At 40.9% G+C, this 15812-nt stretch overlaps 1 pseudogene; it reads left to right on the forward strand.

The window, feature by feature from the left end:
* The window catches only part of LOC130223669 (polycystin-1-like), a 115648-nt pseudogene that overhangs the window by 73681 nt on the left and 26155 nt on the right, over positions 1 to 15812 (forward strand).

The raw sequence follows: 15812 nt of genomic DNA on the forward strand, positions 1-15812 counted from the left end.
ATAGCAGGATAGCGCCCCTTCTCATACTTCAGCCTCCACATCAAAGCTCTTGAAAGCAAAGAAGGTCAATGTGCACCAGGATTGGCCAGCCCAGTCACCAGACATGAACATTATTGAGCATGTCTGGGGTAAGATGGAGGAGGAGGCATTGAAGATGAAGCCAAAGACTCTTGATGAACTCTGGGAGTCCTGCAGGAACGCTTTCTTTGCCATTCCAGATGACTTTATTAATAAGTGATTTGAGTCATTGCAGAGATGTATGGATGCAGTCCTCCAAGCTCATGATGGAGTCAAACACAATATTTTGTGTCTAAACACAAACTTTTTTTCCACTACAGCATGACTTTATATTTTATACTGTACTTTATTTCTGTTAAGCGAGACTTTTCTCTCAGCAAAGTCAGACCTTTAAAAAATCAAGACATGATCATATTTTATTTTGGTAAGATAAGCGTAATCTAGAGGCCTTTGTCTTTCATATAAGCCACTTCTGATACCAAATGATCAACTAGAAGTCAAGTTATTATTTGTAGTTCCTAAAACTTGGATAGGTGACAAGAATTTTCTCAGGTTTGTAATTGCCATTAAAAATGGACAAAGGAATAACAATAATAATAATAAAGACTGGATAGATTTAAGCCTCAGCATTGGTATGCATTAAAAGTAAACCCGCAATTACAGTCTAAATCAGTTCCTGATGGATAAAATCATGCATTTTCCCCCTCGCCGAATACCACATTACTCTTTCAAATGTCTCATTATGGAAGTGAAATGAGTTGCCGAATGCTCTCTCTTTTTCTTGGAGAGTCGCTTTCAATGTACACAAACTCCCGGGCCTGCTCTCATGTAATGGCACTTTCCTCTAGATTTACAGTTTGTGGTTTGCACTCAGAATGCTGACGAGGATTTTTTCCCTTAGAAAGATTCCCAAACTTTCCACTCCAACCCCCAGTTGCCTGCCGCGTGCCACTGCAGATGTCTGCTAGCATGCTTTATTTATTTATTTCATGGATATCTCTATTCATCGTCAAAGTCCTGCAGGGCGGTTTTCTTCCCTGCTCTTTTATCTGGGCGTCTCTGGAGTTCAGTGAAGCGTTTGTTCAGTCAATCGCGTACCTTGATTCTCCTTTGGGTTCCTCTTGCGCTGAGCAGGTGTGGATAAGATGGAGCGGGAAATGATTCAGCAGCAGATCCACTTCTCCCTCCCGTGGCCTTGAGTCAGACAGATTTGCAAGAAAGTGCCTTTATTCTCTCCGGCTAAAAATATCTTCAAAAACAGACCCGCCACCTTGCTGTTGCAAAATCCCAGAAGACAGCAGAAGTTGTCTTTTCATTGCCAGCTTTTAAAGCCAACACCAAGCCAGAGTTAACTTTCTTAAATGCATGCACCTGGTTTTAATGTGCACAGTGAACTCTCTCACTATTGTTTTGGGGGTTTTTCAGCACATTTGTAAGCAAAAGAGTTTTAAAATCTAAATTCTAATAGCTGATTTCTTTAGTTTTTGGCATGATGACAAGTGCATAATGTTTTATCAGTTATTTCATTCATTCATTTTCTTTTGGGCGTAGTCCCTTTGTTAATCAGGGGTCGCCACAGCGGAATGAACCACCAACTTATCCAGCATATGTTTCACGCAGTGGATGCCCTTCCAGCTGCAACCCATCACTGGGAAACACCCATACACTCTCATTCACACACATACAATACAAACAATTTAGCTTACCCAATTCACCTATACCACATGTCTTTGGACTTATGGGGGAAACCGGAGCACCCGGAGGAAACCCATGCCAACACGGGGAGAAGAAGCAAACCCCACACTGAAGTGCCAACTGACCCACCCGAGGCTCAAACCAGCGACCTTCTTGCTGTGAGGTGAACATGCTACCCACTGCGCATAACTTATTAGTTATTTTTTCGATACTATTCAGTAGCCGGCAGTAGCTCTCTGTAACTCTCACATGGTCGCCCACTGAAGCTAAGCATCGGAGACCACATGGGAAAGCTTGGTTGCTGCCGGAAGTGGTGTAAGTGAGGCCAGCAGGGGGCACTCAATCTGAGGTCAGTGTATTGATGGGGACTGTATACTGCTCAGTGACCGCCATCTTTCGGATGAGACGTTAAACCAAGGTCCGAACTTTCTGTGGTCATCAAAAATCTCATCATGGCCTCCTAACCGTCCCCAAATCATAATAGACTAATTTAATGCGGCTGCCATTTTAAAAGCGAAATCGAGGCTGCGGTGGGAAGAAACCTCAGTATCGCCTGAGTCACACTGGAACGTTGTGTACCTGGCTGTATATCTTATCTGCGAAGAGAAAGTGACACAAATTTCACCAACTTCTGAGTGACCCGAAGGTCCGTGCTAAATGAGGTCTGACATCTCTTTTTATTTTCACTAAGTTAAGGAAAATAGCACTAGTTAGCTAACGTTTTCTTTCCCAAACACGCATTTTAGATGCCATTTATCAAATTCAAATTAATGAACTGATTCTTTCACTGTATTAGACTTGTCACAATGTGGAATTTCAGTACTGAAATTTATATATAAAAAAAAAAAACTTTAATTTCCCGCTAACACTTTAACAGCACTGATTTGTCATAGTATTCACCAGTGCTCAACAGAAATGACTGTGATTGGCCATGAAGGTCATCAGTTCACTGCATTACACTGCTGTTTACTGAGTGCAAACACAGACAAGCAATCCGCTGATCTTCGCGGCTTTAAAATGCTCCAGTGTTTCTGTACCTGTGATTGCACTTGGTGAAGAGCGGTGGACTGATGACTTTCATGGCCAATCACAGTCATTTATGTTGAGCACTGGTGAATACTATGACAAATCAGCAGTGTTCAAGATTGCACAACAGTGCTTAAATCTTAGCAGGAAATGGACGTTTTTAGAATTCAGTACCGGGACAACACTATTACAGACAACACGAGGTTGTGCTACAGAGGACTGGATTGTTTCATCACTCACTGGGTTACATAGGCTGAAGCAGGGAAGCGTCACCACAGTGTTTACCTGCTGCCATGAACTGAATCCCAGGAGGACACTTAAGCGTATTACTCTTACAGAGATTGTGATGTTGTTTGATTCCTAATATGCTTTTAATTGTTTAAATTAAACTGAACTGAATGATATTAAAGTGATGTTTACACCACATCTTCATTTTGAAATGTCTGCAACAGCTGGAGGTTTGTAGTCCACAGCATGTTGTCGCAATGTTTACAGTGCTGATCTTATACCTTCTTCCCACCGCAGCCTCGCTTTCATGTTTTAAGATGGCGGCCGCGTGAAATAAACAAATTGGTTTCATCACTCTGTCTCCTCTTCACCAAGTAGCTGGTGTGTGGTGTGTGGTCTGGTGCAATATGGCTGCCGTCACATAATCCAGTTAGATGCTGCACACTGGTGGTGCATGAGGTGGTGGTGTGAGGAGTGAGGTTTAGGGGAGTGAGTGTAACGGAGGCCAGGTAGTGAAGTGCTATGCAGGTAAACCTCACTCTTCTGACCTCAAAAGGTGCTCTAGCGACAGATGCTAGAGGCCATGGTCTTTAGCCTCCTTGTTAGAGCAACCGACTCCCATGCAAAGAATTTGTATCGGTTCTATCCCAGTTCAGACCGGGTTGGGTGCAGTAGGACCGGTGGGTTACACAAATTTCACAGAAACTTAAGTGACTTAAGCAGTAAAATGGGTTGTTCGTTTCATGTTAAGCTTCACCATAAAACAAATTTTGATAGAATGTGAAATCTCCAAGGAAGAATTTAAAGTTAACCTTTATATATTGAAATAAAAAATCACATGTATATATATATATATATATATATATATATATATATACATATACATAAAAAGGATTTCTTTTTGGCATTTTTGCCCTTATTTGACAGGGCAATAGGTTGACAGGAAGTGAAGTGGGAGAGAGTGGGGGGTAGGAAGGTTTACATGCAGGTATTAGCACTCGGGACACCCGGAGTGCTGCCGCACCATATGTCGGCGCACTAACCACTGGGCTAAAGCGTTTAATGTTTTATTGTTTTTTTGTTATGTTTTGCAGGTGGTGGTTTGGAGACGGAGGAAACCGTACTCATCAGTTTAAGTCACCGTATGATGGTAACCTCTCTACTAACATGGTGGAGATTCGTGACCATGTGGAATACATTTATGCACAGCCAGGTAAAAAAATTAATGATGCAAATGTAAAAAAATTCACAATGTTCTCATTTGTTGTATTTTTTTATTTTATTTGTTTGCTAGTTGTAAGTAGTTTTAATAAAAACTAAATAAAGAGTTCAGTGGCTCTTGAGATCAAAAAAGGGAAAAAGGTACTTGAATCTGGTGTATTTTCACAACAGAACACAAGAATAGAAGTATATAATGGTTTTAAGAAAAGCTGCCTCAAAAATAATAAAAAATGTCCCTGTACAAATCATTCATTTCCAGCTAATATTTGAGTCTTATACTATAAGACAGGGGTTCTCAAACTCGGTTCTGGAGGTCCAGTATCCTGCAGAAACCCCAATCAGACACACCCTGGGCTGGCCAATCAAGATTATACTAGGCTTTCTAGAAACTTCCTTGCAGGTGTGTTGAAGCAAGTTGGAGCTAAAGTCTGCAAGACACCGGACCTCCAGGGCCGAGTTTGAGATACCTTCAGAGCCAATCACAGTCATATCTGTAGAACAGCTCGCGAATGTTTCTGGAAAAGTAACGATTGGAACCGAAGTCGATACTTTTGACAACCTTAGTATGGCAGCATCTCTAGTTATATTGTATTTCCATTTTTTATTTTAGATTTATATTTATTCAATAAAATCTAATAAAATTAATTTAAAATTTGTTCTACCTTTGTTCTACCTTTTTTTGCAGGGGAGTACACACTACTGTTGTCCACGTCCAACCGCTATGAGAACAAGACATGCAAAGTTGATGTATACGTTTTCAGCATACTGACGACTGTGCAAATCGAGGCTGACCCACCACTCCTGCGTGCCGAAAAACCAGCTGACTTTGAGGCCCACCCTCTTCCTTCTCCATACGGCATCATATACACCTGGAATTTGGGGACAATTCGAGTATACAGCAGGGTCGTGAACGCAGGGTTCCTCACGCATACACTCACAGTGGTATCTACAACATCTGTGTGAATGTGAACAACACCATTAGCTCGACAGACACATGCGCTAACGTTATCGTCTATGAAGATATTAAAGGCTTAGAAGTGATATCCTCTGCTCCCACAGAACACAACACACCTACTGTTGTCAGAGCTAGTCTGGAAGCTGGCAATAATGTAACTTGGAGCTTCGACATGGGTGATGGAAAGGTGCACAAGAGTGTTGAACCCCAGATTAAATACAAGTATAGGGAGGATGGAAACTACACCGTCAATGTCACCGCAGAGAACGCAGTGAGCTCTCAGTGGCTAACCATACCCGTTGAGGTGTTTGTGCTACAAGTGTTATCGCTAGAGCCTCCCGGGTGCATTGAAGAAAACAAAATAGTCAGCTTCCATGTGTTTGTGTCTGGGAATGCTTCAGGACATCAGTATGTGTGGAGTTTTGGGGACGGAAGCCCCAATGAGACTCAGTATGGGACACCGCTGATAACGCACTCATATGTTAATAGTGGGGATTACAATCTGTCACTTCTTGTGTCAAGTGATGCCAACAAGGCCCATTTTTACAGAAGGATCTGCGTCCAACCTAAAGTTACAGTAGTGTCCGTGACCTCTTTGAGGACACATGTCAAACTTGGTGAGGAGAGTAAATTTACAGTAGCTGCAGTTCCTGAATTCAATTACACATACTTGTGGGACTTTGGGATTGTTAACTTGAGAGGTCCAATTCGAGGTGGTAAGGAGATGACTTATACCTTTAACAGTGCTGGGGAATACCAAGTAACAGTTACTGTACAGAACAACATCTCGTCTATCAATGACTCAGTTTCCATTGAGATACAGCAATCAGTTGGGCTTTTGTTAATCAGTCATAATGGAGGCAAAGCAAACAATCTGTCTTTACACCAAGAGTACGATTTCAAAGCATCCTCAGATTCAATGGATGCTGTCTACATTTGGGACTTTGGAGATGGGATTCAACGTATTGGGAAAATTGTGTCACATTCTTACAATTCTTCTGGCAGGTTCAACATCAGTGTCATAGGGAAGAATGAAGTAAGCCAGACCAGAAATAAGACTCTTGTTGTGGTCCTGGCACCGATCACAAGACTGTCTATAAATGCCAGCTTCGTCAATGTCCGTTAAACGCTTCTGTGACATTTGAGGCACATCTAGACCAAGGAGATGATGTACGATATTCTTGGATTCTTTGTGGACCGGTGCAAGTCCATCCAAGGCACTAGCACCATGTTCTACAACATTTCTATCTGTCGGCACCTTCAATGTCATTGTTTCCGCAGAGAATGCTATCAGCATGGCTCAGTCCAGCATTTTCATCTTTGTGCAGCGTGAGTGGAAGGCTTGCAGATAGTGGCCGATGAACTTATTGAAGGATGCTGTTTTCCGACCAATCGTGTCCTTCAATTACAAGCCTCATTAAAAGAAGGCACCAACATGACCTTCACATGGAACCTTCTGAGAGAGCATGAGAACCATGACAACAACCTCACAGGCAAGACCGTAGAGCTCAATTTTTCCACTCCAGGTCCTTGTGAGCTCATTCTTAAGGCAACCAACCTGCTTGGCCAGCTGTCTGTGAACAAAACAGTTGAGTTTCTAGATCCTGTGCAGGATTTGGTGCTTGAGTCTTTACCAAACCCTGCTGCTGTAAACGCCGTGACAAATATGACAGTATCTGTAAATTCTGGGACCAACCTCCATTATAAATGGTGGGCAGATGGTGATCTGTTGGAGTCTGACATGCCCTCCATCTTGCATCGATTCAGAAGTGCCGGTTTGAAGCTGGTTAAAGTTGAAGTTTCCAATAAAGTCAACTCTGAAGTGGTTTCAAAATGGATCAGCATTCAGAACCAATCTCGGGACTGACTTTCATCGCAAAAAATGTTACAGAGAATTTTGTAGCGTCTGGAGACAATGTTTCTATGCGTGGAGACACTCAAATGGGGACCAACATTTCATGGATGTGGCTATTGCCAGACAGCACGAAATCCAACCAACGTGCCACCTCATACATTTTCACACTCCAGGAATTTTCACTGTAGCTTTGAATGCCACTAATGACGTCAGCAGAGAACTGTACTTGCGTGATTTTACAGTTCAAGATCGCATTCAGGGCCTGGAACTCAAGGCAAAGCAAACAAATTGCTGCCGTTGGTGAAAACGTTGAGTTTACCATCTCGGTCTCATCTGGAACATCTGTCAATTTTCAATCCTGAGCATTAGTGGAGATGCAACTGTCGTACTAAACAACCAAACATACATCCACCAGTTCACCAGTGTGGCCAAATACTATGTCAACCTTACTGCCCACAACCAAGTGAGTTCAGAACGAAGGACGCTTCACATTGAAGTATGGAGCCTGTGACCAAGCTTGACTATATTGGACTGTTGTGATGGCTGCTATACCTGTGGGAGTTCCTAGGTCTTACGTAGCATCCACACCAACACGTGAGCCGCTGACTATCCTGTGGACCTTTGACCTTCATCATGGTGTCAAGATTTCTCGGGTTGGCAAGTCTGTGACATATGCCCCAGAGCAGCCAGGCAATCTGACTATATTCTTGAGAGCGTTCAATTCTCTGAATGGTTTAAATGTAACTAAGGTTATACGAGTTCAGAGCATTATCAGATCAGCATTGTTGGATGCTCAACCAAGTGACACTTTGTAAACAAGACTGTTATCTTCCATGTGGGCATTACCCCTGCTTCAACTCCAGCTACATATCAGTGGGACTTGGGGATGGTACTTCTGGCACTATCACCACTGCACCTTTCCACAATCATGTCTACTTGATTCTGGACACTATGTAGTGCGAGGTCAATGTCAGTAACCTGGTGAGCTGGGTTACAGCACAAATTGAGGTCAACATCTTAGTCCTAAAGTGCGATGAACCAGAGGTGCAGATCATTCAAGCTCCACGACTTTCCATCTGGCGGCATCAACCAACTTTGGTTGAAGCCAATGTGAATCTAAAGGTTGTGTCCTCTATGTTGTAGAGTACCTCTGGGAGATGCCTCACCCTACCCCCTCGCTGTCAGGATGATGACAAGAAAGGTCCACCACCATCTAAGGTCCATCTCCCTGCAGAAGTCAATGTTCGAAGGCTCCAACTTTCAGTGCCCAAGATTACGATTCCCGCTGGGAACTACACTCTAGTTTTTTCTCTGTCCTACGAAGGGGTGCCACTGCGGAAGGCAGCATGTCTTCAACTTTCGGTCATGTCTAAAAAGTTAGTGCCCATCATTGAAGGTGGCACCTACCGTGTGTGGTCTAAAACTCACGATTTGCATCTAAGTGCAGAGCAATCCTATGATCCCAATCTGGACCCGGAGAACCAGTCACTACTCAGCTACCACTGGGAATGTGTGAGCACCTCAAAGGTAATCATTACTTATATGTCAAAAAATATCTAAAAATTAACAGTTTTCTTTTTTCTCGCTGTTGATATGAATAGATGTAGGACAATCCTGCTTTTTCCGAAGGTCACTTTCCTGCCTGGAAGTTTCAAGAGATCCTAAAGAACTTGATTAGGTGGTTCATGTGTTAAACAGCAGGTCATATAGTATTTTAAAGTGTCCTAATAATGTTCTGGAGTCCCCTACAACAGGTTTAAATGCATCTAAGCTTCCTTCCAATTTAGGCTGTGAAAGACCAGTAGGTTTAATAAAAATTTGGCTGCTTAGGATGCTTACATTTTTAATATGGAAAAAAGGCTTAAGTTGTTGATGACTGTTCATTTAAAGCTCAAATGACTTATTAAGCCAAACAATCTCCAAATAAATTGAGAGTTTTCCCCCCATAAATGTTTAATGGATAAAATTGAGTTTTACGGCTGAACAGTTTGAGTGTTTGTCAGTAAAACAAGTGATCAAATGCTATGTTCACTTGTCTTGTATCCATGCTTGAGGGTTTGATTCACAAAACTCTTACCAGAGATGTGAATGTGTGATATTGAGTATGTGAGCGGCGTCTAGTATCAGAGGCTTGAAAACGCTCAGAGCAACCCTGAAAGATGAAATATGTCAAGTATGAGCCACATAAGTGGATGTTTGGGTGGTGTATACTTGAGATCAGTTACATAGCTAGCAGCGGATAAGCTCAGCATTCCTCAGAGTTCTCCCGGCCTATCAGAATCACTGCCGGAGGAGAGCAGAAATTCCTGCCTTTTATTAAAACGTTCCATCACTGACAGCAATTCAGAGGAATATTATATCAGGTAAAATGGAGTATGGCCTTAAAATAGCACTCACGTCATATTAAAAATGTATGAATGCCATTGCATTGCCGTGTAAATCTTAAGTGTTGTTTATTTTAAAATAAGAGCAAGAGCATTTTTTTTAAACCAAAAAAAAAAAACATCTAGGTTCCAAGGTGCCATAGAGTGCATTTATTCAGCATAGTAAATCTCCGATATATATACATATACATAGTAGGTATGTGGCTTAGGTTAGTGCAAAAAATTTACCAGGAAAGGTTTTACATGCTCATTTATTGGCACAGGAAATATCCCTTATGAAAAGATCAGTTTTGACCTTATTTGGAATGGCTATCAAAATTAAGTAGCTTTCACACTTTCACTACTGAAACGTATTTAATACTTTATACAAAAGACTTTTTTGGTGATGGCAGGTTAAAGACGCCTTGTATTTTATATTGGATTCAGCTCAGGTGATTGGCTGGGCCATTCTACAACTTGATTTTCTTTCTCTGAAAGCATTTGAGAGTTTCCTTGTCTGTGTTTTGGATCATTGTCTTGCTTAAATGTCCACCCTGGATACGTCTTCATCCCACTGGTAATGTAGATGTTGAACTGAAGCAGCTAATATTCATTTGCACTGAGGAAGGGCAGAGGGTTGCTGAAGAACTACTGAGAGATTCAGCTGCTGTCTGGGCTTTCACTGCCTTTCTACACCTCCCGTTCTTTGTGTGGTCAATACTTCTTTTCTTTTTATTATGCATAACTTCATAAGTAAATTAATTAGATTTGTTTTCTTTGCATTTATAGATTTATTTGGTTGTTTCCAACATCCAGTGAAAATTTAAGTCAACAGCATCTTTAGAAATATGTTTTCTGAGAAAAATGGTGACGTGTTCAATATTTATTTTCCCCACTGTACATACAGTTGAAGTCAAAATTATTTGACAAAATTATTCACCCTCCTGTGAATTTTCTTTTTCAAATAGAGAACAGAGCAAGGACATTATCACAGTATTTCCTATAATTTGTTTCCTCTTGGAGAAAGTCTTATTTGTTTTATTTCAGCTAGAATAAAATATAAATATATATGTAAATAAGCAAACTATATAAATAATTTATTTAAATGTGTATATAAACTTTAAATCAAATATAAATTTGCTTATAGTTGTGTTGTGGTTAAATATATGTAAAAAAAATTATAATTATTCTCGACAATAGGGATCGACAAAGATTTATTAACGTTTTATATGTTTAATGTATATGAAAATCAGCCTCCACGTGAGTAGATGTGTTTAAGTTTATTAGCATCTCCAGAAAAGTGTGACAGCAAGAGCGGAGTGATATGACACGATGCATGAATGCAAATTAAACACTTATATTCAGCAGTCTACATGGGTCTATTGCCTCATTACAACATACGCATCAAATTTCACAATATACACATTAAACTAATAAAAGAGACAGTTAAATATGCTATACACCTCTTTAGGGGTGTCAAATAATTATGTAATGCATATACCCAGAATTTTGTATTCTTTTAATGTACTGAACGCTTATTTTTCAGCTGTGAATTTCATTATATGGCACATATATAGTGATAAAACATGTTGTTTTGTTGTTGTTGAGCAGGTGGCAGATGGTTATGTTGTCTTGTGGTAAATACGTGAGCCCATTTATTACCATCTGCTGTGTTCTGCTTAAACTGTGTTTTCGTGCCTTCCCATAGGGTCCGGATCACTGCTCCACTTTGCATTTTGGCTTGGGTCCGAGTGACCCGGTTCTGGGAATTTCTGGTTCTGAACTGGAGGTGGACGTTGAATATACTTTCCGCCTGACTGTCAGCAAAGATGGCATGACCCCCGAATCCACCACCCAAACGGTACATAATGCCCTTTTTTCCACACCTGATGTGTTTGTATTAGCATTTAAACCATTCCAGATCATTTGCTGGTAGGTGTATTTATATAAAGGGATGATTCTCTGCACGTTGAACTGTCATTATTTTCCACATCACTCAATTTAAATTAAAATATAACTTTATTGTGCACTAAATATCTTTGTGTATTCGGAAACCACCCACAATAGTGTTGAGGGTTTCTGAATCATATTTAAATGTAGTTGTTGTTATTCTTTTCAGTGCAAATGCTCCTATTTTCTATGCAAATTATGAAACACCTATCATTTACATATAAAAACTCTTGTGTTTTGAATGCTGCAGTTAGGATTGTGCTGTTGCAGCCCCATGGAAAGCTGGCGGGAAACTGAATTTGGCTTTTCCAGTGATTATGAGCATAGTGAATCATCAAAAGCACATCCTCCACCACCTTGCTTCTCTAAACTGTGACATGCAAATAGTGTTTTCGTGCTTTTCGCCTAATATGCATACCTTAAATAGTGAAGCGTGAGCTAAAACAATTAAGAGCATACAAATGAAAGAAAGTTATGAGCATTCATTATTCATTGTTAGTGAATTCTCGCTGTCGTTCTGCTGTGCTCAAATGAATCACTATCAGTATTCTAAACTACTCATTCTTATTCAGCGTGCTCTCTGTTTAGCTGTAATTAACTGACTTGAACAGGTAAAAAAGGCGTGTTTTGCATAATTTAGAATATAATCTTGCTTTTTACCTTCTGACCTTTGCATTTTTAGCTACATCTGGTAGCTTAATATAGGAGTTTCATTGTAAATATGTTCTATATGAAGCTATGGAGTTTTTTTTAAATCCTTAAAACATTTTGGTATGTTTATTATATAAAAATCTGATAACATTTCTTTAAAATTGAATAAATAGACAAATATTTAAAAATATGTAAAAAATATGTATATATGTAAAAACACACACACATATATATATAAAAACACTAACCGGCCACTTTATTAGGTACACTTAATTAACTGCTCGTTAAGGCAAATTTTTAATCAGCCAATCACATGGCAGCAACTCAATGCATTTAGGCATGTAGACATGGTCAAGACGATCTGCTGCTGTTCAAAGCGAGCACCAGAATGGGGAAGAAATGTGATTTAAGGGACTTTGAACATGGCATGCTTGTTAGTGCCAGACGGGCTGGTCAGAGTATTTCAGAAACTGCTGATCTACTGGAATTTGCACGCACAACCATCTTTAGGGTTTACAGAGAATGGTCCCAAATAGAGAAAATATCCAGTTCTGTGGACGCAAATGCCTTGTTGATGCCAGAGGTCAGAGGAGAATGGCCAGACTGGTTCCAGCTGATAGAAAGGCAACAGTAACTCAAATAAGCACTCGCTACAACCGAGGTCTGCAGAAGAGCATCTCTGAACACGTCCAACCTTGAGACGGATGGGCTACAGCAACAGAAGACCACACCGGGTCCCACTCCTGTCAACTAAGAACAGGAAACTACAATTTACACAGGCTCACCAAAATTGGACAACAGAAGATTTGAAAAACGTTGCCTGGTCTGATGAGTCTTGATTTCTGCTGCGACATTTGGTGGTCGGGTCAGAATTTAGCATCAACACCATGAAAGCATGGATCCATCCTGCCTTGTATCAACAGTTCAGGCTGATAATGCACCATGTCATAAAGTGCGAATCATCTCAGACTGGTTTCTTGAACATGACAATGAGTTCACTGTACTCAAATGGCCTCCACAGTCACCAGAACTGAATCCAATAGAGCACCTTTGGGATGTTGTGGAACGGGAGATTTGCATCGTGGATGTGCAGCCGACAAATCTACAGCAACTGCGTGATGCTTTTGTGTCAATGTAGACCGAAATCTCTGGGGAATATTTCCAGTACCTTGTTGAATCTATGCCACGGTGGATTAAGGCAGTTCTGAAGGCAAAAGGGGATCTAACCGGTACTAGTAAGGTGTACCTAATAAAGTGGCCGGATAATATAATATATATTTTACATTTGGAAGAAATATCATCTGTAGTTTGCAGAACAAAACTGAAATTTAGTTTTACTCAAACATAAAACAATAATTCATATTTCCAACTTCGAGTGGTCTCTAATCTATGTCCACAGTTATATTTCCTTATACTCACTGGACTCTGAGTAGGCCCTGAGTGCTTTGACATGATGAACGTTAAAGGGAATATTTCATGAGATTTGACTTTAAAGGTCTGATTGCTTTGGGAATCCTGATTAAAAGGGTAGCATGTCACGAACTCAATCAACGCAATCCTTTTATTTCTCAGTAGTCAAACAAAATTCATGGTTGGTGTGTGTGAGATCAGCTCAGGGAGATCAGACACCAGTGTTGTGTAAATATGAGTCAATTAAACAAACGAGGAAAGTTAAATCTTGCGCTGTCAAACAGAAAATATCATTGAATTAATTTGCTTCTTCTCACAGGTGTGTGTGCAGAGCGGTCGTATCCCGATGGTTTCTTTGAAGTGTGTGTCATGTAAAGCTCAGTCTCGCTATGAAATCAGTCAGAGTTCCTACGTTTATTTGGCCGGCCACTGCAACAACTGCCACAGCTCGCACAGAGGGGTGAGAACAACACTTAACATCCTTTATAGATTCATATTTTTGTTTTAGAGGCTCCTACAACAGGTTTACATCCAAAGTCAAAAAACATTAAGTACTTTAAGTTTGACATCATCTCTCTGGGTTTTGTTTATTGATTTAAAGGTTTATTTATGTCTGTAATGATGTTGTGTACATATCCAGAACAATTTAACTGAAATATATATTGTCCTTTGTTCACAGAAATCAATTTTAAGCACAATGAGGGTGTCAGCCAATCTGATAGCTTTATGAAAATGTTCTAGTTTACCACTCATATGCTGTTCAAAACTAGCCTAGAGCGCCTGTTCAAAACTAGCCTAGAGCATCCTTTGCTGTTTGAATCTAGCCTAGAACATCCTCTGCTGTTTAAAACTAGCCTAGAGCACCATCTGCTGTTTAAACTAGCCTAGAGCATCATCTGCTGTTTAAAAACTAGCCTAGAGCGCCATCTACTGTTCAAAACAAGCCTAGAGCATCATATGCTGTTCAAAACTAGCCTAGAGCACCTGTTCATTACCAACCTGAAGCACCATCTACTGTTCAAAACTAGCCTAGAGCACCATCTGCTGTTCAAAACTAACATAGAGCGCCATCTGCTGTTCAAATCTAGCCTAGAGCGCCTGCTCAAAACTAGCCTAGAGCATCCTTTGCTGTTTGAATCTAGCCTAGAACATCCCTCTGCTGTTCAAAACTAGCCTAGAGCACCGTCTGCTGTTCAAAACTAGCCTAGGGCACCGTCTACTGTTCAAAACTAGCCTAGACACCATCTGCTGTTCAAAACTAGCCTAGAGCGCCATCTACTGTTCAAAATTAGCCTAGAGCACCATCTGCTGTTCAAAACTAACCTAGAGCGCCATCTGCTGTTCAAATCTAGCCTAGAACGCTTGCTCAAAACTAGCCTAGAGCATCCTTTGCTGTTTGAATCTAGCCTAGAACATCCTCTGCTGTTCGAAACTAGCCTAGAGCACCATCTGCTGTTCAAAACTAGCCTAGAGGGCCATTTGCTGTTCAAAACTAGCCTAGAGCACCTGTTCATTACCAACCTGAAGCACCATCTACTGTTCAAAACTAGCCTAGAGCACCATCTGCTGTTCAAAACTAACATAGAGCGCCATCTGCTGTTCAAAACTAACATAGAGCGCCATCTGCTGTTCAAATCTAGCCTAGAGCGCCTGCTCAAAACTAGCCTAGAGCATCCTTTGCTGTTTGAATCTAGCCTAGAACATCCTCTGCTGTTCAAACTAGCCTAGAGCACCGTCTGCTGTTCAAAACTAGCCTAGGGCACCGCCTACTGTTCAAAACTCGCCTAGAGCGCCATCTACTGTTCAAAACTAGCCTAAAGCACCTGTTCAAAACTAACCTAGAGCGCCATCTGCTGTTCAAATCTAGCCTAGAGCGCTTGCTCAAAACTAGCCTAGAGCATCCTTTGCTGTTTTGAATCTAGCCTAGAACATCCTCTGCTGTTCGAAACTAGCCTAGAGCACCATCTGCTGTTCAAAACTAGCCTAGAGGGCCATTTGCTGTTCAAAACTAGCCTAGAGCACCTGTTCAAAACTGACCTAGATTGCTATCTGCTGTTCAAAACTAATCTAGAGCGCCCACTGCTGTTTAAAAGCTAGCCTGGACCACCATCTACTGTTCAAAATTAGCCTAGACCACCATCTTCTGTTCAAAACTAGCTTAGAGCACCATCTGCTGTTTAAAACCTATCCTAGAGTGCCATCACCTATTCAAAACTAGCCTAGAGCCCCATCTGCTGTTCAAAACTAGCATAGAGCGCCATCTGCTTTTTAAAAACTAGCTAGTGCACCATTCGCTGTTCAAAATTAGCCTAGAGCGCCATCTGCTGTTCATAACTAGTGTAAAGCGCCATTACCTATTCAAAAACTAGCTTAGAATGCTACCTACGGTTCAAAACTAGCCTAGACCACCATCTGCTGTTCAAAACTAGCCTAGAGCGAC

This window comes from Danio aesculapii, chromosome 1 (assembly GCF_903798145.1).
Source record: "Danio aesculapii chromosome 1, fDanAes4.1, whole genome shotgun sequence".
Classification (NCBI taxonomy): Eukaryota; Metazoa; Chordata; class Actinopteri; order Cypriniformes; family Danionidae; genus Danio; species Danio aesculapii.